General features: G+C 44.2%; 1 protein-coding gene across 10 annotated transcripts in view; it reads right to left on the bottom strand.

Moving 5' to 3' along the window:
* The window catches only part of IL1RAPL2 (interleukin 1 receptor accessory protein like 2), a 425,448-nt gene that overhangs the window by 362,833 nt on the left and 37,540 nt on the right, over positions 1-25,075 (bottom strand). For 3 of the 10 annotated variants that reach the window (XR_010834812.1, XM_048075277.2, XM_013183668.3), the window contains exons 1-6: positions 19,516-19,531; positions 15,761-15,881; positions 9,751-10,463; positions 6,988-7,135; positions 1,566-1,760; positions 123-185 (exon numbers count right to left, since the gene is read on the bottom strand). The gene's annotated coding sequence lies outside the window, so the exon portion shown is untranslated. Of the gene's footprint in view, positions 1-122; positions 186-1,565; positions 1,761-6,987; positions 7,136-9,750; positions 10,464-15,760; positions 15,882-19,515; positions 19,533-20,076; positions 20,095-20,866; positions 20,983-25,075 lie in introns of those variants that run through there. The other 7 variants (XM_013183676.3, XM_048075384.2, XM_048075288.2 and 4 more) reach the window with 6 other exon arrangements.

Here is a 25,075-nt window from a genome sequence, read left to right as displayed (position 1 = left end):
TCAGATGTCTGAAATATGTCTCTGCCCTTAAAATATACAGTGGATAACAGTTTTTAAACGGCCCCTGTAAAAGCTACTGTGTGTACTGTACCTTGACATTAAGTCCACAGTAAAGTACTTACCTTCAGGATTCTCCCCATTTATAGGTCTTTTATTCTGCTTCAAACTAAGCAAAGGAACTGCTCCTGAATGTAAAAAGGAAAAAAAAAGTAAACATATGATTTACTGCCAGCCTCCCAGTGAGCAAAAGGGCAGGCACCTATTGCTGCAGGCAAGCAACAAGCAAGAAAAAGAAAAATGATTCAGAGCAACAGAGAGAAGGCGAGAGGGACGAGGGTGTGGGCTGGGCAGGGAGTTAGGATGCGATAGCTCATTACTGTGAGTGTATACAAGGCCACTCTGACATCAGGGAGGCTGTTACAGGATTGCAATGGGATTACGGCACATATACACGGACAAAAGAGGCCATTAGCTTTGAAGAATCACTTATTTATCCCTTTCAGCAAACAGTGGTGGGCCCTGATCTCACAAAGCACACAGGTACATGTTTAGCTTTATCCGCTGGTGGATTCAGATGGAGCGCCCAAGCTCCCCGGCTCTGCCCAGGGGCAGCAAGGTCTGCCATGAGGGTGGGACTCCCCCTTATAGGCTCTGGACCAAGACCAGGGTGAGACCAAGGACACGTTACCCAGCCACAGCAGCCAAGATGCTTAGAAAACAACTGATCCTGCACAAACTCCCTCTGCGAAGGAGAGGCCGAGTAACTCCTGTCTCTTCTAGGGACAGCCGAACCAGAGAAGCCATTTTCTGCTGAGCCCCAAGTAAGATTTGTTTCCTTATAAAAAGAGGTTAAAAAAAAAAACCACCCCACATTAACTTCCTTTCAAGTAAGCTGGGGCTGAGGCAGCTGGGCACAGAGTTACCTGCTTGCTGAGCAGGACACACCTGCATGCCCCCTGGCCCAGCCATGGCCAAGCCATGTCCCCAGGTCTGTGCCCACTGTGTGCTGCTGCTGTAACTTGCCACGTGCCAGGGCTTCAGTGTGCCCCTTCTCAGTGATATGAATGACAGTGTGTTATAATCAGGACCAGTAACCACTGCTGTGGATTAAGTTGTGCGACTGCCCCAGGGCACCAGCACATTGCGTAGGAGCAGGAGGAGGCAGCACCCAGAGCTCGCCACCCTCCCTGAGCTCTCAGCCAGGCAGGCAGCACCATCCTCAAATGAGAGCCACCTACCCCACTCAGAGCTGGCACCCATGCAAACAATCTGCTGAGAAGCAAATTATCATCTTGGTCCAGAGACTCCTCGACAAAAAACAGCACCTTTAGGCCTTGCTGTGCTGCAGTAGGTCAAGGGCAACTATTCAGGTTAGTAGGTGCACCTTTGCTATTTATAAGTCAGTGAAGATTCAAGCACTGGGACAGCACTGAACAAAGTAGAGAAAAATAAAGCTGCCTACAGAAAAGCATCCATTGGGCAGGGGTTGAAGTTCCTGGAGCACCATTTCACACTGCCCAAGGGCAACACCATAGCTTCACGGTGTCCTACAGACATACATTTACCTTGCAGTACATTCGGCCTGTAGCAAGCCCAAAGGACATGAGGGCTCACACATGCTGGTGAAAAAAAGGGGCCTCTTGGGGTATTCCTCCAGTCTCTTTCAGTGTGAAATGTTTGCCCTCCACTAACCGCCTGGCCCGAGCTGAGATGGCTACAGATGCAGCTCTGGAGACATCCCCAATGCTGGCAGTTCAGCCCTGTAAGAGAAAGCAGATTTGGCCCCTTAGCATGTCATCGCATGTTTGTCAGTAGGAAATTTAGCTTGCACGTATTTAATTAATGGAAACAGAGATAAACAAGCAGATTGCTTACTTCAATTATGTGCACAACGCCTGCAGCATTACCATTTAAAAAATCACAAAGAAAGTAAACACTCAGAATGGGCAGAAAGCTGCAAACAGGAGTACCTAATCTGCAGCTACCTTGATGACGACTAAAAACACCTCTCCAGCAAGAGGGAAAATAGCGAGGTTACACTTGGCAAATGAGTATAATTCAAGCTTTTTCAGCCATCTGTAAATAACATTTACCTGGAGCAGCTTTACATAATTAAATGACTTCCTTATTAGCGTTGCATAGACCCATTTGCACAGAGAGGGAATAACTCGCCCAGAATAAAGGCAAGGAAGGAAAGAAATCAGCAGCTCTCCGTTTATTTATTTAAATTTCTCCCACAGGCAATTTCTCCAGAATTCCCCAAATTCCACAAAGTCAAGCATTTGCTTTCCTCGCAGCTTAACTTACCGAAAGACGCATTACCTGGACAAGCAATCCTCTCTCTAAGCAGCTTAACACATTTGTGCAAGTGTTTGAGCTGCTGTAACGAGGCAAGAAAGCCATTCCATATCCTATTTAGAAAGGTAAATCATTTCCTTGTTATTTTGAGTCCCTCAACTATTTGTGCTACCAGATGGATTAGAGGAATTCTCTGTCGGATGGCTATTATGGGTGACACGACTCCCGTACAGCACAAGGTTCAAAACCAGGAGTGAAAAGTGGTTTCCAACTCAGCGGTTTTAATAATTAGATGCAAACTTGAGCCCTTTGATTGACTTGATTTGTATTTATAAGAATGTTAGTGAGACTGATGATCACAATTGATTGTACAGCTGCATTTGAAAATTAAAATGGCCAACAATGCCAGCAGACTGAATTCCCCTGCTGGTCCTCTGTGCAAACGAGCTGATTGCAAAACAAACACTGGAGTTATTTCTGTTGCCTTCTCTACTCAGTAGATGCCCGTGTTCAGTGCTAAGCAGGACTGGTTGAGACATTTGGCATTTCAGTTTCTTATTTTATTTTCCTAAACATCTATGGGAATATTTCCCCATTGCAAAAGGAAAAAAAGCTAGAAAATATACAATAACTTCCTGCTGAAAGGTCTCTGTGGGACTGAAGGAGTCTTACTGAACAAAATTTAGTTCTAAAATAGCTTTAGATGTAAGCACTCCGCTACTATCGCAGCTGTATTTTCTCACTCAAAGCAAGCTGCAAGGACCAAGTGCTTTACTGGTTTACACACGGATTTCAGTGACTGCAGCAGAAAGCTCCAGAGGAACTGCGCTCAGTTTTATTGTATCTGTCCAAACTCTGAGAAAATAAAGTTTTTACCGTTTCAAGTGCCCGTGCATTCCTGGGACGCTGTGATGATCAGCGACCACTGTCTCAAATTTAATTGTATTAATGGAATGCTGATTTATAGCAAATCTCTCTGGATCGTTATTCACATATTCTCAAACACAAAGGTATTACACGACTGGAAATAATTTAGTACCAAACACTCCAGGGAAAAATTCACCAAGTGTGTCAATGGTTCTGATTCCAATGCAAAATGTACCCCAGACAGAAGGGGAATAAGTTTTTTGCAACTCACAGTCAGGCTGTACAGCCTTCTTTCTCCCACACTAGCTGGTGTTTTAACACCACCACAGACACGAGACCAGAAACTCCGCAGGCATAAGCAGCTCACACCAAGCTAGAAAAGTCAAAGATCCTCCAGACAAGGGCAGATTCCTGCCCATCACCAACCAGAGTTTGACACACTGTGACACAGACTCCCTAAGGGTTACAGACCCTACAGGAACGTTAATTGCTTGGGATCATAGGACAAGTCAGGCTAGAAGCGACTTCAGGAGGTCTCTAGTCCAGCTCCATGTCTGAAGCAGGGTCAGCCATGAGATCAGAGCAGGTTACTCAGGGCTTTCAAGATCCCACCAGGTCTTCAAAAATAATTTCCCTTCTGCTTTTCAGTGCAATGAGAAATTATCTCTCAACATCATCACACATCAGACGTACCTTTAGGAGTGGCCAGACCCAGTTGCACTGCAGGATGTGCTATTGATACAGGAGGGCTTTGGACCAGACTATCGACCAGCATTACCAACAGTGGCAGTCCAAAGCATTAAGTTCACAATATCCCACGTGGGACGTAGTAACTCCACGTAGCAGTGATCTGACCCGCAGAGCTGCTTGACGTGCCCAGTGGCCATCTGTCCAGGATGTCTGACATCGGTAGCCCACCTTGCTGAGCACAGACATCAGCCAAAGAGATTTACAGATGAACTTTCTCTGCCTAAACAAGTACTGGTAACTACTGAATGTAGTCCGTGCTAACGTAACCGAGAGCAGAATCTAGCCCTGGGTATGCAGGAATCCATGCAAACCATATCAAGTAGTTCGACCTACTTTGGTCTGTCTATCAGGAATTCATCTCTACTTTGCCAGGGTAGCACTAACCCTATCCAATTCTTTCAGGCTCCAGAGCCGCAGGTATGACCCGATGCCGTTTGATAACTAAATCATAGGCATGACTGAAAGCCCCACAGATAACATCAAGCGTGCAAAAGAGATGTAATCAATTTTAGAACAAAGTTAAATCTGCAGTCATTTATCCTACTTCCACTAATATCTAAAGATAAATAATGTCATGCATTAAATACTTCCACCACTTTTTTTTTTCCAGCCATGAGAATCTTGTAGCAAGTTCTAGAAAGCAAAAATAAACATCAGGTGCAATGAAAACCACAGAAGCAATAATTAATTAATAATAATAATTATTAAAACCTTAGTGCACCACATTCGCTTTCAGCACAAATTTTCCAGTCAGCTCCCTTTCCAACACGGACAAGGGTGAATTTTGGCAACTGCACCAAGTAAGCAGAACAAGAGGAAAGTCAGCTTCTTTCTTGCCTCAGAAATGAGAATTTCATCACCTATATCCCACATACAAACAATTAAATATGCTCTCCATTAGATAGGCACAGTCTCCTCTGATAAAAAAAAAACAACTGGTATATCAGAAGAACACAGTGAGCTTGATTTCTCAAACTGGCTGATTCCAAGGAAAAGCCCTAAAGGGTGCCCTAACAGGAGCCCACAGGGAAGTGTGAGAGGGACTTTTTACAAGGGCATGTAGCGATAGGACAAGGGGTAATGGCTTTAAACTGAAAAAGGGTAGCTTTACATTCAATATTAGGAAGAAATTCTTTACTATGAAGGTAGTGAGGCCCTTTAAAAGGCTGCCCAGAGAAGCTGTGGATGCCCCATCCCTGGAGGTGCTCAAGGCCAGGCTGGATGGGGCTTTGGGCACCAGGACCGGTGGGAGATGTCCCTGCCCATGGCAGGGGGTTGGTATTTGAAAATATTTAAGGTCCCATCCAACCCAAGCCATTCTGTGATACTATGAAAATATGAAAACCAATTGTGAATTGTCATATCAGAGCATATGTTCTAACCAGCCGTATCAACCTTTACCCTGCTTAGCACCTCTTCTTCTGAATCATACAGGAAAGACAGTTTTGTAAACTAAATGTTCTGCTTGGCATAGTCTTAACTTTATATTTTACAGGATTTTTGAAGGAAGTTGCTTGCTTCTGCACCTGAAGCAGAGCTTGCTCTCATTTCTGGCTAGCGCATGAAGTTAAACTGTTTTTAAATGAACTGAATAGATCTAAATAGTGTGGCACATAAAACCCTTACCACTTTTGTATCTTAATAAGTCTCATAACAACACAGGATCTTGCAGAAGCGAGGTCTACCAGGTTAAGTTTTGCACAGAGTATAAAAAGAACTCGTTTACCCATTTCAAGTTTATTGCCTTCAAATTTCATTGAACATCCCTTTTGTGTGTTGCAAATAACACATGGTAAGGAATAACCCCACTGACCCTCTCAGTGCTGTTCGTTATTACACATCCTTCTGTCACACCCCTCTTTATTAGCCTGCTCTTAGAATTAAGTGGGATTTATCTTGCTTAATATTGTCTCAGATGACAGTCCCCCTATGCTCGTAGTTATTTCAGCTGCCCCTTCTGGCCCCTTCCACTTCCAGCTCTAGCGTTATTTGAAAGGAGATGATCGTTTTGCATCCATTTCTCCAGCTGCAAAGGAGCAGCAATAAGAGGGCCTGAAATGGGAACACAGTAAGCAGGGAGGCTCCTGCGTTATTAATATTTATTTCCTGCTGGTATCTAGAGGCATCAGCTGAGCCACAGCCCTATTGTGCTAAGCTACACAGCCATGCAGTACATGACAGCCCTTGCTCAAAGGACTGCATCAGGAGGGCCACAGGGATCTCAGACAGGGAGAATTCATATTTCAAGTTTACTTGTCTAATGCAAACTCATTGCCTTTCAACTTCCCAGCAGATGTAGCCTGTGTTGTGTGGGAGCGTGGTGCATGTTTGATAATGAGAGCACTTACATTTCATCCCCAGCAAAGGGAGCTGGTCCCTGCTGTCACAGATCCCTGTGCAACCTTGATGACAAAGCTGCAAACAAACCCTTCACAGCATCTACAGCAGTACATGGTCAAAACGCAGCACTAAGCCAGCACATCCCAAAGAATTATGGTGCTGGCAGTAGCAAGGGGCAAAAAAGCCCAGGGCTTCAGAGACGAATCAGCCTGCTGAGAAGTCATGGAGAAGACAAACATAGCCCCCAAACATGCAGTCGCTTTAAAGCATGAAGCACTTCAGAGAACAAAATCACTCCAATCCAGGCTCTGGGGAGAACGCATTAGGTATCACACAGCCTGTTTCCAGAAAACACAAGTGCCCATAGTGGTGATGTAGTCAGGGAGAGAGAATTTCAGAGGCTTCAAACAGATAAATACAAAGCCTAAACATCACTTTGAAAGTGAGCATCAAAGACACCTAACATGACTTGGACACAACAGTGTGGTCCTCACAACTTCTGCTGCTTTCTTTTCACACCAGCTGTGTACGAGTGCCAGGACAAGCTATTTCCATGCACAGGCTCATCCCTCTCCTCCCACCCAGCAGACAGCTTCTGCTCTGCATCCTCCCAGCCACCTCCTCCTAAACGAGCCCCTTCACCCTGTGCCTCAGGGGCTGCCTCCTGCTCACCTTGCTGCTCCAAGCTAGAGTCTGCAAGAGCCCCTGAAGTGTACGAGCATATTTGTTTACCTGCATTTCTCTGCTGGGAGCACACTTCACTGTGAAATGGTCCTGCTACCACGGGAAAAGGTAGGATGCTTGTTAGATAGGCACAGCTCTGCTCATCGTGTACTTGACCTTTTCAGCAGGGGAAACAGAGCAAGGTCAAAAGGAGCACCTGGAAGAAAACAGCTTTACCAGTGAGCATCCAGTCCCACGAGCACTTTCACCTTTTGAGTGTACTCAGGAGAACGTAAAAGCAGCCAGAGCGAAAGAGCAAAGAGAACGACTGAGGAGCTCCTTGAGGAGGCATTAGAGGACAGCAGACAGCCCTTGACTGCTTTTCTTTGATTAAGGGGTAATATCAGATCTAGTCACCTACCCAAGATGCAAGCAAGAGAATTTTTGCCAGTACCCACTACTGAACTACTTCCGTGGAAGCATAAAACATCTTTGCTATAATTTCAAGAAACAGCACTGAGGCCCAGATCACTTTCCAGGCATCATCTGGACAGCCAGCAGAAGGCTCAGAAGATGCAGTCCTGTCCCACGGAGGGCAGAGGACCCCAGCAGGATGGTTCAGTAATACGTTCTAGTTGAAAGCTCCTAGCAGCTCTGGAAAGTTATCAGAAGTGACCTCTCACACAAGCTGTTAACCACAATTGCTTTCTCAGCCTGTCACTCTTCAGGCACCAGCAAGAGGAAGAAAGCCCCAAATTAAAAGTGCTCCGAGTAGTGCTGAGAGCCCCTAGCCAGGTTGCTCAGGCCCTAGGTGTGATTCATTACATTAAACCTACAAGCACTGGTATCATGCTCCAAATCCCTTCAGCTCCCCCAGGGCCCCTGTGAAAACAGCTGTGCTCAGGCAGAACCACCTCGGGCTCAGATCTAACACCTGATTTCCTTTAATGAGCAAGGAGAAGGTTTTTATCTCCCTTGCTAGATAGGTCAGCTGTCCGCCACGATTGTGATGGTGACAATGCCCAAGTTATACAAGGATCCTTCCTTACACAAGGATCCTTCCCTACCCCCTTCTAATTCTCCCGATTTGGGGCAGGTCAGGCTGCTGCACACAACAGCATTACACTGCAGGCACATTTTTAAACACGGCATAGCGTGCAGGTTCCTAATGTACAGCTAGAAATGGAGCACACATGACTGCAAAGCTGCAGTTCATAATTCCTGCGATGTTTCAGGGTGAGCAGAGCTTAATACGGTTGTAATACAATTGCCCAATTATGAGTTTGCCTGATTCTTGGCCTTGCAGATGCGTTTCATGTGACACAGCCAAGTCAAGCAGACACACCATCAAAAGCAGTAGCAGAGGGGTATATTTATCAGACATCCTGACATGGATTATAAACGTTAAAAATCTCAGCTTATTACAGATATTGGAAGAGAGAGAAGATGGAGGAAGTACCAAACAGAAGCAGTGCTTGTGCCCTGAATAAGATGTGGCACTGCAGTTAATTCTTTTTTAGAACACATGCATTAAACATTTATTACACCAAATGTTGGTTTAAAACAATCATTAAAATCAGTTTTCTCTCTGTCCACTGGAGATCAGTTATTCATTTAAAGTTGATGAAGCTTCCTTGATTTCAACCTCATTATTTGCATGGGCACGTAACAGGAGCCGTTATATTTTAGATTCATGTAGTAATGTTGCCCAATTTATTTCTCACGCTTTGCAGCTCCTGTTGCAAACCTCTGTACTGAACATGAACACTTCATTTAAAAATAAGTCTCCTAAGGACCATCTTCTGGAAATACATGGACAAGGGGAAAAAGTCAGCTTAGAGTAATACACACGGATTGACTAGTTAAACAGTCTGAAGAAAAAGAAAAGAGCAGAAATGATCTGTCTCAGAAATAACCGTTTACCATTGTGTTTATGTACTTTATTATTTGCTAGGCTACTTGTTCCCCTCCTAGCTGAAAGCAAGGGTGTGGACCCACGTGCTTCCCTCACCTGTGTTAGCCTCCAGCATAACCTCAAAGGAGCTGGAGGCTGTTCTACCTCTTGCTGGTGCCTGGAGGACCATTCTCGGCATCCCTGGTGCTGGCTGGGCTTTTCAAAAGACAAGCATGGGCAGGCTCAGGCACTGGTCTCTGCTCTTGCCCAGCACGGGACTGACTCGCCTTCTGATCCGCTGCTGAGGCCAGCCGTCGGAGGATGAATGGCCTCTGACGCTTTCCATATCAGGGGAAAGCAGGGATCACATCTTAGTTAATAATGAGTGCTGAAAAGGGCATCTGAAACCTTTAGTTTTAAAATACATTAATTTACAGTAATTAACATGCAGATCTTGTCAGATCAGGACTAAGAAAATTGCTGCCACCTACTGCTGGAAAGAAATATGTGAATACTGAAAGCCTCTTCCAAAAACTAGCTATAAACTGCAATTAACTTAAGGGAGTTTATTTGAAGCGCAAGACAAGCTCTGGGAAGGGAGGTCATCACACCCAAGGAAGAGGGATGTGACCCTGCAACCTGGTGGTCAGAGTATCACGCTGGGCAGATAGAGCTCTTCCTCCCCTATGAGCAAACATTTCTTGTTCATAGAGGAAGAGAAACAACAAGGCCAGGAGGCATCTTTTACCCTCTGCACTGTGCAGAGCTGTACTTAAAATACATCCCCACATGCCTGAACAACCAAGTTATGACATTCACACACACTTTATCAAAGGAATAACTGCTTAAGCCCTGAGAAAATCTTTTATTTTGTATTCCCCAATTCCTTAAAGCTTCAGAGGTATTTCTCCCTCTCCTATGAGTTTGGTTTTACTCACTGATAACTCCAATGAGCTGGAGCAGATGAGGCAGTCTCCCTCCATCACTGCTGTTTTGGGGCTGTTTAATCCAGTAAAGATGGTGCAGTGTCAGGGATTCACAGATTTGGTTTTCAGCAGAAACTCTACACTAGTAGGTATTCCTCCCGAGAAAGGCAGAGAGAGAAAAATTTTACAAAGGGAAGGCATGAAAGTCTGGAGTATGTCTGTATTAATTCAAAGCTTTGGGGGTAGAGCAGCAGTCTGCAAAGTGGAATCCCCACATCCTGTTCCCAGCCCCTGAACCCATCAGGTGTCCTCATGCTTCCTCTTATGCAGGGTCACTCTAGGACCCATACTGATGTTTTGCACCAACAGCATATTCTCCCTCCAAAGCATTCGCTTTAGGGACAGAGAAATAATTTTTTTACATAGTGAGATCCATGCAGCAGGTCCAGATCATTTAAATGGGCCACCATTTTCTTTGTGCTTTTCCAGGGAATCGCTCAACCAGCAGATGTATCACTTGATCAAGTTTTGCCTTTGGTGAGCTCCACTGGATTTAACATTTGCCTACTTTCCTCACACTATTCTTCCTTCACGGTGAAGAAGAACAGCAGTGTTTTAACTTCCCTCTGCAGCAACTACTGCCTTCACTGAGCACCACACCTGAACGCTTGGCTCATACAAAGCATCTTTAAAAACGGTTTTCACAAAGTCTCCAAGTCTTGGTCCTACAGAAAAGAAAAAATAAATAAATAAACCAACGTTAGACACACTCAGACCAGCTCCACAGCAGTCTTCTCAAAGCGACCACTGCCATTTAGCTCCATCGCGAGGGCTGGGATGCCACCATCCCTCTGCACGGGTGACTCCACTGGTAGTTCACAAGGAGGGGACAGCTTGACAGAAAGGAATGAGATCAGATTGGACCTGCCTGAACTACAAAACATTTTTCATTTCCTTTTACTTGTCAGAACTCTCTCTTGGACACAAAGCAACTGGGAAGCAGCACTTAGACCCCTGCCTAGACCTCAGTGCAGCAGTAATTAGGAGGGTGAAAAGCAATAATTTTCTTGAGTAGCTCTCTCTTTCTCCTGTACACACATCATGCACAGCACGTTGATTCATCAGCAATTAAAGCCTACTCTTTAATCTACAACTCTTTCATTATAGAGCTGATAGTCAAAAGTATCTGAAATGCCCCAAGTTGTCTCCCCACTCCCCATCCACCCCCAGTGGCAAAAAAAAAAAGTTGAAGAGGAAGAAAAAAAGAAACCTTCTCACATACATATCCTCAAGTTTAGGCAAAAACAGACTCCAAGATGAGACAGATTTCTTAGACTGACGAGCTCTTCTGGGCCCCTCTCCTCCCAGCTCCCATGAGTGTGTGGCAATGCCTGGCACAAGGCAACGGGCTGAGCAGCAGTTGGTGTTTATAGCCAGAGACAGGTAATAATTCCCCTCCCAAAAGCACCGTGTTTACACAGAGGCACCAAGCACAAAGAGCCACTGTACCACCTGCCGTTTCCTCCAGGCACTCCTAAACGCTGGGGCTTTGGGCTGTGCGTTGCAGCACCATCCAGCTGCAGCTGGGGACAGAAAAGAGGAAGGTTTCTGATTCGGCAAGGTCTGGCTTTCTGCCTTCCCCCCCACCCAGACCCTGCAGCAGGCGATGCTTCCCCCAGGTACCGTGCCTGGGATGATTCAACGCAAGACGACGGTTTCCAGGAGAAAGCCCACCCAGCCCAGCCGCCCGAAGGGCTCTGGCAGCAAACTGCCCCATGCAGCAAGTCCATCTTCCCCTCACCTGCAAACCTGTGCTCCCAGCACCGCAGGCACTGCTCGGCTGAGCTCTCCCTGCCGGGCAGCCAGGCAGTAGCTGAGCAGGTAGGAATCTGTCCCTCTAAATACAGATTTAAGCATGTGTTTAACAGCTTTTCTGAACCGAGACGCTGATGCATTTAAGGAGAGAAAAACAGCATTTTTTGTTTGTATTACCCTGACAGAACCAGGTGCCTGAATAATGCTTTTCCAGTAGGAGGAAACTGTAGGGTTTTTTTTTCCATCCTAGGAAAACAGTCAACAGCCTTTCAGTAACAGAAATCAGCCCAACAGAAGCGTTTGTGTCAGGTTACCCTACAAGGAGTATTTCAGCTGTATTATCCAGAGAGGAACATCTGTACAATATTTGCCTGCCAGAAAAAAGTCTCTGCTGCATTTTCCCAAAAGGAACTTTTTTACAACCTTTTGCTGACAGAGAAGTAATAGTTATCCACATAGGAGCATACCATTAGAGTTCCCTTGACAAGGATTTATTTATTTATATGTATCTGCCCTGAAGAAAAAAACATAATGAATGAAGTGCTGGTAGATTTCTTTGCTAATAGAGCTGCAAAGGGGAAAAAAAAAGTCACAGTGCAAACAGAGCACCTGAAAGGACAGCCATCAGAGCAAAGCAAACACGAGGGCACAAGGGGGACACTGCCAGGCACTTGGCAGACCCAGCCAAGGATGTGTGTGCTGCATGAGCACTTCACACCACGAAGGGTGACCCACTCGTTAGTGTGTGGCTGTGACTGCCTCAAGTTGAGCAGTGCTGGGCCTCCTTTGCCAGCCAGGATCCTTGCGGGAGAGCACGAAGGCTAGAGGAGAGGAACGAGAGAGAGCCTTGCAAAGTTATTTTCCTACCTCTGCCACGGCATTCTTCCCACTAATCTCCCTTTCAAGTGATCTTAAGAAGCTGACAGAGAGAGGACACATGGTGCCAGAAACTACACAAGAAACACAGCTTAACACGCTCATTAGACTGAAAAGAGGAGGATGTCGCAGCTAATCACAAGGCTACCACTGTGGTAAGAAGAAAAGAAATGCTGATTTTTAAAATGTTTTTTCATTTTCTTGTCTAGTTATTGTCATACGAGCCACACTATGGGAATCAAGACCTCTAGTCCCATTGCTCTTTTATAAAACAACAGTATTAGCGTCGGAGGTTCCCATTAAATGAGCACGACTTCATTTGTTCAGCAGCTTCCCCATGTATGTCTGCTTCTCCTGGCCTTCAGCAGCTCTGCTAGATGTACTTGCTTATCTGGTAACTGGTTAGGTGGGAGAATAATTTATACCATTATGGTGTCTTCATGGGCTTCATATGAGAGGATTAAAGCCAGCTACTGCCAAGCCCCAAAGCAGAGAAGCCAGCATAGAAACTTCTCTCCGTGTACAGAGGTGCTAGACATTGTCTTCCTGCCTGTGTAATGTGTTGTCTCGTCTGTGCTTTCATTCTCTGTACTCAGAGAGATAATTCACTCACACTTCATTGGCTTAATCAAAGTGATCAGTATTTCTCTGGTTCTGGTGTTGGAGAGTAAAACAGGACATCTGCAACTCCAGTGAGTGAGGAGTGCTGTTATGCAGTCCTGAGCCCTGATTCTGGCACCTTTACTGAGCGCTGCCTTGCTCAGGACACCATCATCTGATGGGATGTTTCTGATGATCTGATGTTTCCTAAATAAGGACTGTAGAATCAGGCTCGAAATTTCCATACGAACACGATCATAGCACTTGGCAGAATAACGTCTTATGGCTCCACTGGGTTATTTATATCTTTGATTCCTGCTAACATTCTTGTCAAATGAGTATAGATTTATTATTTTAATTATCTCAAGCTTGTAGAGATTTGAACATCTGTTATAGGTATTCAATAAGTATTAGAACAGCAATCAATTTTTCCTTAAGCAGGGGAGTGATTCATGGTGCTCTGTGAGTAGATAAACTCGCTATAGTCGATACCAGAAAGATACTTTGAAAGAAAGCAGGAGGCCCTTTTAATTAGCTTCTAATTAATTCTGTTTAGGAAGTCTAGATGAAACATAACATTTAGGAACACTAAAAGTCATTTAATTACAGGATTTGGTGCGTTATCCTCAGAGCTCTCACTGCCAAGGTAGCGGTGTTTTCTGTTCTCTTTCCCAGCAGGACAGTGTTTATGGATTATCTATACAGCTTTGTTGAACATCCTTTGTCCCACACGGCTTTCAGGCTTGTATAATAGATTTATCAGTTAGCAGTGATGGACCATCGGAAGAATTCAGCCCAGAGCTTTGCTTGATGCCATTTGAATCCCCCTTGGGCTTTATTTAATGCCAGTAAAATCAAAAAGGAGGAGACTTCCAGGTTTGACTTGGCACACAGGGCACCATTAAAACAGCACGTCTGGTGGAGAGCACAGACAGATCCTGGAATACCAGCCTTTGCGTCTAGCATCTGTCCTGAGGTGAATTACAGAACAAACACACATCTCTAGAGTTACAGACATGCCTGTGCACACCTAGGGGACTCCATGCTCTGAGTAACTTCTCTCAAGCTGGGACAGGACAGCAAGGCTTCAGAGCAGCACAGCGCAGGAGGATAGGTGGGGGCAGGTCTCTGCCCGGACCTACGCTTCCCCTTAGCTCAGCCACCAGCCCTTGGAGCTACTCAGCTCGGTGCAGCCCAGGTGCACACACCCCCACAGCATCTTGAACATCTGCCCCGTTCCCAACCATTCCCCACAGCACTATTTCCACGGACCTGTCCCAAACACAGTATATGCAAACCTCTACGAAGAAACCCGCTGCACCGCACACTGCCAGCACAGCAAAGATATGGTTAAACAGACAGAGGAACGTTATAAGATGTTCCTCTTACAATATTTTGAGCCACTGCCCTGGAAAGGAAAGAGAATAGGTCTTTGAAGGTAGCAGGGCTTCATTTCATGCAGAACAATGAAGTAGCACAACAATAATAGATGCTTACCCATTCTCCCCCAGTATGTCCTTGAAGATTTTTAAAAGATTAAAGAAGTGGAAGTTGAGCCAGTTCAGAAAGTGTAGAATGCATTAAAGACTGAAAGGATAATAATGGTCCTTTTTACCAAGTTTTGTATGAGAAAGAGTCCTGCCTCAGTATGAAATTTAAAGAGAGAGAGAGGGAGAGAAAATCCTGCAATCATTACAATAAAACCTTGTCCATATAGAGTGGTACATGGGAAAACTAAGTTATAAATTTGGGAAATAAAGGAATTTCTTCTAATTGCCCTAGATTTCAAATCCATCAGACCAAAGACACGAGCGACCTAACATACCTAGGAAATGAACAGTTCTTTTACACCAGCCCCTGATGTTGCCTGCCTGGAGAAGGCAGCACCTCAGCACAGCAGTTTTACCTCTCCAGAGTCAAATCTGACCCAAGGCTCCAAAAAATTTCAACCCGTGTTTATATCTGCCAGCTGAGGAGCTAACAAAACGATTGTTATTATTTCACTTACTGTGGGTAGACTCAAATGATTTTTCATGAGATTTATGCTAGGAAGGAGGAGAAACTTGCAGATAAGCATGCATCCTATGGAAAGGAGGCAGCAGGAAAATGAAAAACAGAGCTGTTTATGGGAGAAACGGATGAATGGAGCATTGAGGCTCATCAAGTTAATGAGACAGAGCCAGATGCTAGAAAGAGAAGGGTTTTACTAGGTTATTTGAAAGATGCAGTGAGCAAAAATAAATACCATAGATCTGATTGCTGCCCTCCAACAGAAACAAGACAGCTTTTAGCTCAAATTATCCCCAAAGACAGCAGTAGGAATATCGTTCTCTCCTGTACAATAGATTTCATCAGTTCCTAAATCTCAAAGTCAACCCCTCATGCACTCACCAGACAAAGCCAATATTTCTAGGAATGAAAACACAGATGCAAAAAAAAAGGGCAGCTTCCCATCTTAATGAATCCACCATCAGCTCCACGAAATCTCTGGCTAAGTATCGAACAGACGCAAATTAAAACAGCAGATTTGTCAATTTATATACATTTAAAACTGGATGTAAAAATGCAAATCTGTTAATTGCATGGTTACTGATACAATGCAAGGCCTTTTTAAGTGCCAGATACAAATTCCCACCAAATCAGTGAGAATCCCATGGCTCTCAGAGACCTTGGATGAAACCAGCTGTACTATAGTACTCAGGAAATAGTGAAGAAAAAGCTTGTTTCGTACCGTTCTTGAGATATGATCCATAGCTGTAGCTAGAACTCTGTGTGTTGCTAGTGTCAAATTTTCCTTAGGTTTTCCAAATAAGCAGATTGCTAGAATTTGTCCCGGAAGAAAAAGTATAGCTCTGAGGAAAAAAATATAAAACAAAAGACACATTTTCAGTGCTGGCAGCAAGAGAGAGAACCAAAATTTCCATTTCTTGTCAATTCCACTGTTATTTTTTCTGGTAATGTATGATGGTCTGGGCACAGGAGCACAGAACCTTCTTTTTTAAAAACTGCTGAGCTTGCAGGACCAGCAGTTTTAAAAAATATTACTGGACTGAGCAAATGTAACAGTGCTCATTGAGAAAAAAAGAGGAACAGTGGTATCACTTTTATATTGCCTTTTAAAAAAAAAGATGAAAAGAAGGTGATCAGGAGTAGTCAGCATGGATTCACCAAGGGGAAATCATGCTTAACCAATGTGATGGCCTTCTCTGATGGAATGACTGGCTGGGTAGGTGAGGGGAGAGCAGTGGATGTTGCCTACCTTGGCTTCAGCAAGGCTTTGGGGGGCTGACCTGCTGAAGAGCAGCCCTACGGAGAAGGCCCTGGGAGCCCTGGTAGACAAGTTAACCACGAGCCAGCAATGTGCCCTTGTGGCCAAGCAGGCCAACAGGACCCTGGGCTGCATTTGGGGGAGTGCTGCCAGCAGGTCAAGGGAGGTGATTCTGCCCCTCTGCTCAGCCCTGAGGAGGCCACACCTGGAGCACTGCGCCCAGTTCTGGGACCCCAGAGGTCCCTTCCAACCCCAACCACTCTGTAACTCTGGAACTGCACAAAGTTATTTTCTTCTCTCTCCATTTTTTTTTTTTTTTTTGCAACCAAATCTAATTCTTCCAATTCAGGATCATAACATTTAGTGAAAAAAAGAATCCAAAATTACTAATGTCAAAAAAATATATACTTAGCTGTCCTGGTTATAGCAATTTCCATAGTAATTATGTTATGCACATCATCTAACACGTTGTCTAGAGCGAATTCTCTACTTCATTTTAGTACCATCACAGAAACATATATTTAAGAAGTTATAAGAAGAAAAGAATTGCCTTGGGGAGTCACACTTGCTACCGTGTTCTAAATTCTAAAACAACAGTTCTAAGAAAGCAGATTTTGTTTTTATGAGCAACATAAATTAATTGAAAACAGGAAACAAAATATGACTTTTTTGTATTAGTCTCACTTCCAAAGAAGAGGCATGCACTGCTTGTGCCCTCTGTCTGCTAGCACCTGGGAATTACTGAACTTGTTGACCAGTTTGATTTAAATTCAGCAAAAAGTGAGATGTTCAAAAGTTATTAAGTTCCTACCAGTTTGGCAAGAGTGAATGCATATAGGACATGGAGTCTTACTAAGGCAAACAAGGAAGATAGGAAAGCACTGCAAACTTAACTTAAAAAGAGAAGATAATATATTTTGGGAAGATAAATTCCTCTTCCTATCCTATGCAGATCTCTATCACCCAATGTAATTCAAATAAGACGACAGTCAACCCTACAAAAAAATTGTTTGCTATAGTCATCCTGGCACCTGGAAAAGAATACAGAGAAAGCAGGCTAACAATGGTTCATGCTCTCAAGTTTACAAGCTATGGCAATGATTTACTTCATACACTGTCATCAGCCTTTTTCTTTCCCTGTACACAGGCTAAATGTGTGTGGCTTCCACTTTGCTTTGCGGTGGCATGTTCTTGAATTAACCATCACTGGTTAATCATTTTTGGACAGCAATTCCAAACAGCAATGCCCATGTGGGATGTGAAGAAGGATCCCGATGGTTTCCATAACAGCTTGGTGCCTCCCAAGGACTTGCCTGCAGTGCAATGGGGCTTTCAGTGGAGAAACCTTTCCCTGTTCTGCATAACGAATGGGGCACTGAATCAACTAAGTTGTACTGAAATGCAAGCTAACGAAATGCAAAGCAACGAATTAACTTTGTGATTTCTGACGTTATGTAGCAGCTCTTAATTTCAATGCCCTTTCACAGTTTTGTGAACACTTCCTCCAATTCTGGGCAAAACATCCTCAAATAAAGTAAAAAAGTGTAGCCTCATGAGGAAACAAAGCTAGTCCAAGGGCACAAAGACCTGACATTCCCCTCACTACACACTGCTGAAATAGCTATTTGATTATGTTATCAAAACATACTTTGATCCATTCCATACATAAACATGCAGCTGCCTGACGTTTGAATTATTAGCAGAAAGGACCTAAGGTGACATAAGGCTCAGTCCTGCATTTTTAACAGATTTCCAGATCTTCCCATGATGTTAGAAGGTATTGGAGCTGCGTAAGGAATGCGTGACCAGGGAGCACTGGCTTAGTCTTTGGGATCTCAAATCACGCTATTCACAACTAAATCTGAGCCTGCATGTCAGTGCCATAGGATCAGCCTTTTGGCATGTGATAAAAGCATCCCTGGACTATTTCTGCTGATCACTTATCTGTTTTCCCAAGTCCTCTTTGCCTTCAATCTCTATTCTCTGAAAGAAAAAAGATAAACATGCCTCTAAAGACTAGTGAGAAAGAATCACAGCTGTGAATCACAAGTAAGAAACATTTCCACCATGCACACAATGCATCTATATGCAGTGGTCATTCTATGTTCCTGTATTTAGCTGTGAAAAACAGAAAAAAAAGAACAGAAAACAGATTAGCAGCCAAGATGTTTGTCTGAAGTGTGGACACCCAATCCAAGCCCATCATGGCAGGGACTCAGGCCTGAACCTGCCACCTCCCAGCCAAGTGTCACGAGTTCACCGACAGTTCACAGATAGATGTAGCTCTCTTGCAGAATCATACAGTGGCTTGAATAATCTTCCCCATCAAGTGGACATAAAACATCTTAACACCCTTGCATATGAGCAAAGCAGGCCAACAAACCCAGAACGTGGTACCTAATGGCCTCCCGGATTCCTAACTCCTTCCACTGGAAGCAGGGATGGGAACAATTGCTTTGTCACAACCTGTTGGAATATCACAGAGCTGGACTCATTCCCAAGTCAACATAACTCCAAATGACAAAATGGTAGTTCTTCAGCATCAGATACCATTACTGAACCTACGAAATCTTTCAGTAAGAAGCAAAGCCCCAGTGTGTCTGGTGCTGTTCAGATACAGGGGACAGCATCTGCTGAGGAAAGTCAAAAATCTCAACAGATAAAACAGACAAGAGCCACAAGGAGAAGTAACAGCGTGGGGTAAGCGACGTCCTTAGAGCTGCAGCAGAGAAAGCGGCTGCAGAACCCAGGTGTCCTGGATCCCAGCCCCATGCTTACAGCACCACATCGCTATGCCAGGCACACAGATGCTGCACTTTTAAGCCTATCAGTCTTCATGTCAGGTGTTACCTCAACTAACATGAAGTAAAGCTGCTATGGTAATTTCTCCCAGATTTCTCTACGTTTCTTGGCCTTGCCAGTCTCATTAGAAAGCAACCCACGAGCACTGGTCCAATGGGACCCTTCTGCTTGCTCCTCTTAGGGTTTTTGCTTCATCTTATTTCACTGCATGTAAACAAACCTCACCAAATTACAGGTGAATACAAAAATACACGCACGTAGCACTGCCTTGGAGGGTGTTACACCTCTCCCATTCCTCCCAGCCTTGGCCTATCCACCAAGGATCACGCTAGATAAGTTAATTTAGTTCCAAACAGTCCTCGCAGCAAAACATGACTTTGAAAAATCAGCCAGCACACTGTTGTCAGGAAGCTTACCTTCAGTAAATTCTATCAGGCTGCTTCCAAAAGTCTTTGACAGCCAGCTGTGCTTTAGTGGAAGGCAGCAGCTGAAATGGCTAAAATCAGAGAGGAAGGATAAGAGGAAAAACAGCAGGAAAAAAAGATCACAGTTGAACATCCTACTTAGTTATAGGAGGTCTATAAACACTTTTAGATGCTCTCTGAAATAACAGGTCACTGGGAGGTTAGGGAGAGGAGGGAAACCCAAGGAAAGATCAGAATGAACATGAAGTAGGGCTGTAATATCTCCTAAAAGAGGAGCTCCGAATCCAATGGAGCTCCCAGGACCAATACTGCCCGCCTCAGAACTTTTCTCCTTTCCCATGGAGAACAAACAGATTTGCAAAAGCTCCACAACCTTCAAAAATTGTCTCATAATAAGGTGCGAGGTCTGCTGCACAGCCAAGAAAGCACGAGTTAAGGTTGCCACAGTAACCTCCTTCTGAGATGTGACAGTGGGATTTTTCACCAGAGCCTGAAAGAAAAAGGGGCCCAAATAACACAGATAAAAAGCAACAGGAACCAAGTGCCTCACACCTCACAGCTTTCCTTGAGGGAGGAATCCAATTTGCCATCCAGAATGGCTCCATCTGGCCTTCACCTATGAAGAGCCCCAGACAACTGTGTCTTAGCCTGAATCCTGTGTAGGGACTGTCCTGGTATGGAGAGGAGCACCCTGAGCTGCTCAATCTGCAGGCATCTGCCTTCTGCTCCAGCCCCTGCAAGCCTGGCCTGCAGGACTGTGTTCTTCCAAACAAGGGACACAGCCCAAACTTAGAGGTAGGGGTATGGGGGTATGGCACAGGACCAGCTCCGCAGGAAGCCTGCAGTTCTTCAGTACTTGAGGGTCTTTGGAAAAGCCGTGAGTATCTTCTGAGCAGACGTAAGACACACCAAAGGCTTGGCTTCTTCCTCTCTTCACGGGCCGGTGCATGGCTGATCCTTTAAATGGGATATTTATGAATTACAGCATCTCACTCCATCCCTCTTACTCTATAAATTCATTACACAATAAAAAAACAGAAATGCAATCTAAATAACTCCTCTTCCCACACCCCCATTGCTTCCTTCTCACTCTTTTCTCGATCCTTTGTGTTTTAAGGAAGCATTTCTCATGCACAAATGGGTGTGAGGCTGGCAAAGTGTGACTGGGCTAGAAACATACTCAGTTTCATCAAGGAAGCCCCCAGACTTCAGGAAGCCCTTAGAGACTGCACTAAGTTATTGTGGCCAACCTTTAAGCAAATTCAAAGACACATTCTCTTACAAAATACTATTACCAGGCTTCACTACACAAAGACCCAACCATGCGTCCCCCAGAACTCACCATGCACAAGAGGGCTGGCAGCAAATGAGAGCTTACGCTGAGGTCCCACACATCCACGCAGGCACCACCATTTGAAGAAGCATTTCTGTTTTGATATTCTAACAAATGTTCTTCTCCTAAAGTGCAGGAAAGACACATGGTGAGGAACTGGTGTAGAGCATATGGTGCTGAAACAGCAAGCTGATAAGCCTTTAACAGCTTTTGACAGTGGTAAAAGATCAATTATTGCACCATAAATATTAAAAAGTTCTTCCAGCCTTTTGTTGGAATGAAATGTATATTTAAACATCAGTGGTCCCCCTTAATAGCAGCAAATTTGCCTCAGAATCTGAAAGTCATACAGCCCCTCAAAGTTAAATTAAATGCTCGATTGCTGTGTGTTTACATCTCCAGCTGCTAAAGAACAGGCCTGGCACTTGCAGCACAAACTCCTGAGGCCGCTGAGACTGCAGGCAATCAAAAACCGGCCCTCGACACTTTGTTAAAACTAAAACGGAAAATGGAACCATTGTTGTTTTTCTTTCCCTGCAATTACAAAGGTTTACAGCAAAAATAACCAAAGATGACTCTGGAGAGGATCAGGCAAGAGTGGCTGATCTCCCAGAATGACCACTGTGCCAGCTGAGATGCATAACCACAATGGGTTTTATCTTCTGAATTTCCTCACCCATGAAATTTCTGCCTTGGGGGGTGGCAGGCACGTACACGAACACTCTTATTGGCCTTGATTTTAATCATGGAGCAAATTGGCAGCTCCCACCAGTTCTCTGTAGAAAGTCACTGAGGTTAAACAATTATAATAGATGATTGCTACTAAATTTAATACTATACATGATATGTTTATGACAATTTAACGACAGAACCACAACTAATGACCCTAGGGTCCAGCTCAAAGAAGCACTAAATGAAAATTGACACTGAGCTGTAGATCTTGGATATGGATCCAAAGCTAAAATGTTCTGCAATTATTCATTTAGATCCCCTATTGTTACTTACGGGTAACATACTCCAGTAGCACCTCAACTTTTTGCTCTGGAAAGCTTCCCACCTAGGGAAGGTATCTGAGCACACTCCTGGCTTTAACTGAGTGCCTGTCTCTGCTGGCTGCCATAGGTAGGCTGTTAAAAACACTGGGCATTATTTGTATCAGTGGGGTCCTATGGTGATAGCAGTGGTGGTCAGGGCTCAGTTGTGCTCCAGTGGACAGACACTCGCTTGCAGTGTGAACAAACTCTCAAAACCAATGGGGTGAGGGGAAAAGGATGCAAAAGGTAATGAACTCATGAGTCCCAGCACTGCACTGCTGAAAAGCAGAGAGTACTTTCCTTGCTCCCAGACCAATGTATCATCTGCCAGGCCAAATTACTGCTTTACTTCTCACGCATTCCAAAACCTGCCCATATTTGATTCCACCTGATCTAGATTCCCAACATTTCCTGGGGCATGGCCCACCATACACACAGCAAGACCACCTCATGCACAGATATTGTTTTGGTGGGACATTTCTAGCCACGTTAGTGCTCTGTACATAGCCATAAAAATGGTTTAAAGCCAAGTAGGCCAATTAAAAATACTGTATTAATAAAGAAAAAAGCTTAGGTCAAACCCTGATTGGCATGGTGCATAATTTCACATCAATATATACGATGTCACCTGTGTTACTGACCCATAGCTCTCCCATGTGGGAATCTCATATCTTCCCATCTTGACTGTTCTAGCTGGAAAGACACACCTTGGCTTCACGTCTTGTCCCCTTTCCATTTTCCACCCGTACCTCCCTACTTTATATTAACTGAACTTCATCCTACCTCGTTTTCTGGCACACCCAAGGTGCAGTGCCAAGGGTGGTGGCCATTCCCGATCTGTTGGATTGTCTTATCCCCTGCTTCAAATGAATAAGTTCACTTTCTCCTTTTCCATGTGCCATTTTGAGTACAGATCATTGGATAGCACAAGCACAATAACTGTTGTGGACTTTTGCATCTTATCACTTAATGGGAGCTTTGTCCATCAGTACTGAGTATTCTCCCTTTCTTTCTTAGCAATCCTACTTCTCTTAGCTGGAAATGCCACCCTGAAGTTGGATCCATCTGCTGCTCCTAAGCATCCTCAGCTCTGCAGCCTTCTGTTCTTACCCTCATGTCAGACCTCAGCCAAGGTTCAGATCTGTCCTAGCACTCTGCAATGACAGCAATATGTAGTATTTCTGAGTATCTTCAGCTAAACCTGCTAAGAAAATTAGCCTGCATAGAAAAGTCAGAGCACAAACAGTTAATGACAAGATCACAGCAATAGGTAGCAGATGAGGTAAGTTAAATAAAAAAGGAATTTTTAAAGCAAAGTTAAAGATCATAGCAGTGCCCTTGGGAAGACAGTGTCATGAAAAAGCAGAACATACATCTTCCTTCCACATCCAAGACATGTAAGCTATATTATATGCATTAAATGACCCTTCCATTGCACAAGGCACAGCAAGCGCACCAGAGGGAACCCCATCGAACTGATAGGGAGGTCATCAGAGGATAATAAAATCAACCTGCTCCAACCTGGGATGACCTTCTCCATGAAGGGACTACTCACAGCTGGTTAGGTTCAGACAGCCCAAAGGTGGGAGGCATGATTCTTGCTAGCTGTCAAAACACCTGTCTGCAAAACTGTGGTGTGTTGTAAAAGAAGCTTTCCACTTAGTTATCAAACAAAGCAAGAAACTGAATATCACACGGGAGGAAGAAGAGAAGTCCCCAGATGCATTCAGAACAAAGAGAGAAGCAGCAGCAGCAAACATGGCTCTTGGTATCTGTGAGGCTGCTTGGGGACGCATCTGGCTGGCCTTAAGTCTATCAGAGACTCTTAAGACGAGTTCTCATTTCTTCAAAACTAGGCATTTTTTCAGCCCTCTCTAACATTTACATAATTTAACAAAAACCATTTATGCTTGCTTAACTCCAGATAATTTATTTCGGCAGTTTGGCTCTGCCTCAATCCTAGGGATATTCTTTTGTTTGTGTGGGACTTTTAAGGAGGATTTTATGCTCACAGAATATCCCAGATTGACAGCTCCAAGAAATGAAGACTCCAACTGAGCAGGGTGCTGTGTCAGCCATGGTAATGCAAGTGCCCTGCACTGCCTCCCCTCTGCGTCCCAAGGTGAGCCACAATATCCAGCAGAGCAGCAGGCCACGCTGGTATCTGGTGCAGCAGAGCACTGCTTCACTCGTGTGAGCCAGGTCTACAAAGCACATGGCAGTCCCAAAGAAATCAAATGAAGACCAGTCACCGTGAGTCCGCATCTCGACCAGCAGTCTTGTAAACCAGCAACTTTTATCCCAAAACCATCTCACAAGTTTTGATGCAAATCAGACAGATCCTTTGTTAATCAATCACTTGGTATTAGCAACAATTAAGCCTTGACATAATTCAGCTGCTTCTTTCACAGTTTAGCCAGTGTGGTAGGAAGGGAATAGAACAGATCACAGAGTGGGACAGAGTCAGGGCTTAGAGCTTACAAAACACCAAAGTCCCAGCTTTAATGGAATAAAGGAATTTACCAAACATCAAACTCAAAAGACAAAGCAGACCATGCCATATTAGTCATGAATACACTTCAGTCTGCAGTAGCCAACAGATTTGGTACGATGGGCCAAGGAGATAGACAAATTTTAGTTCAGGAACATTACTTTATCTTTACCCAGCTTTATTGAGTTTTATACCCAAATACCATCACTCTATTTCATATCACTTCCCACTGTTATAATTTACTCTTATATACATTTTCTTTACCACTTTTGATAATTTCTTCATTACGTCTTCTGCACGTTGTTTCATATATTCAGCTCACTCCTTACAAAACATGCTATAACCCAAGCCCCTCTGTTTTAGTAGTTGTTTTTATAGTTTTAAAGTGCCTGTTAGAAGATATGAATTTCATCCATTAATTTCAATGCCACCAACAAAAAAAAAAAAAGGCATCCTCTTTCTTTCTGGTTTGTTAATCACAGCCTAGTGCTTCCGATTCAAAACCTATCACAGATTATGCACACAGGTGTATAATGCAAGGTCTGACAAGTTCTTCTGTGATAACTGGTGCTAAAGTTGGCTGTTAGTTGGGCTTACTATTAAATGTTTCTGTCTGTACTGAACGAGTTTTTATTGCTCATCTTAAGGAAATAGGGAGCTCTAACTGAGCAAAATGCAAAGGCCTGGGAAGCT

Source organism: Anser cygnoides, chromosome 13 (assembly GCF_040182565.1).
Source record: "Anser cygnoides isolate HZ-2024a breed goose chromosome 13, Taihu_goose_T2T_genome, whole genome shotgun sequence".
NCBI lineage: Eukaryota > Metazoa > Chordata > Aves > Anseriformes > Anatidae > Anser > Anser cygnoides.
This window is presented reverse-complemented; position numbering and strand designations above follow the sequence as displayed.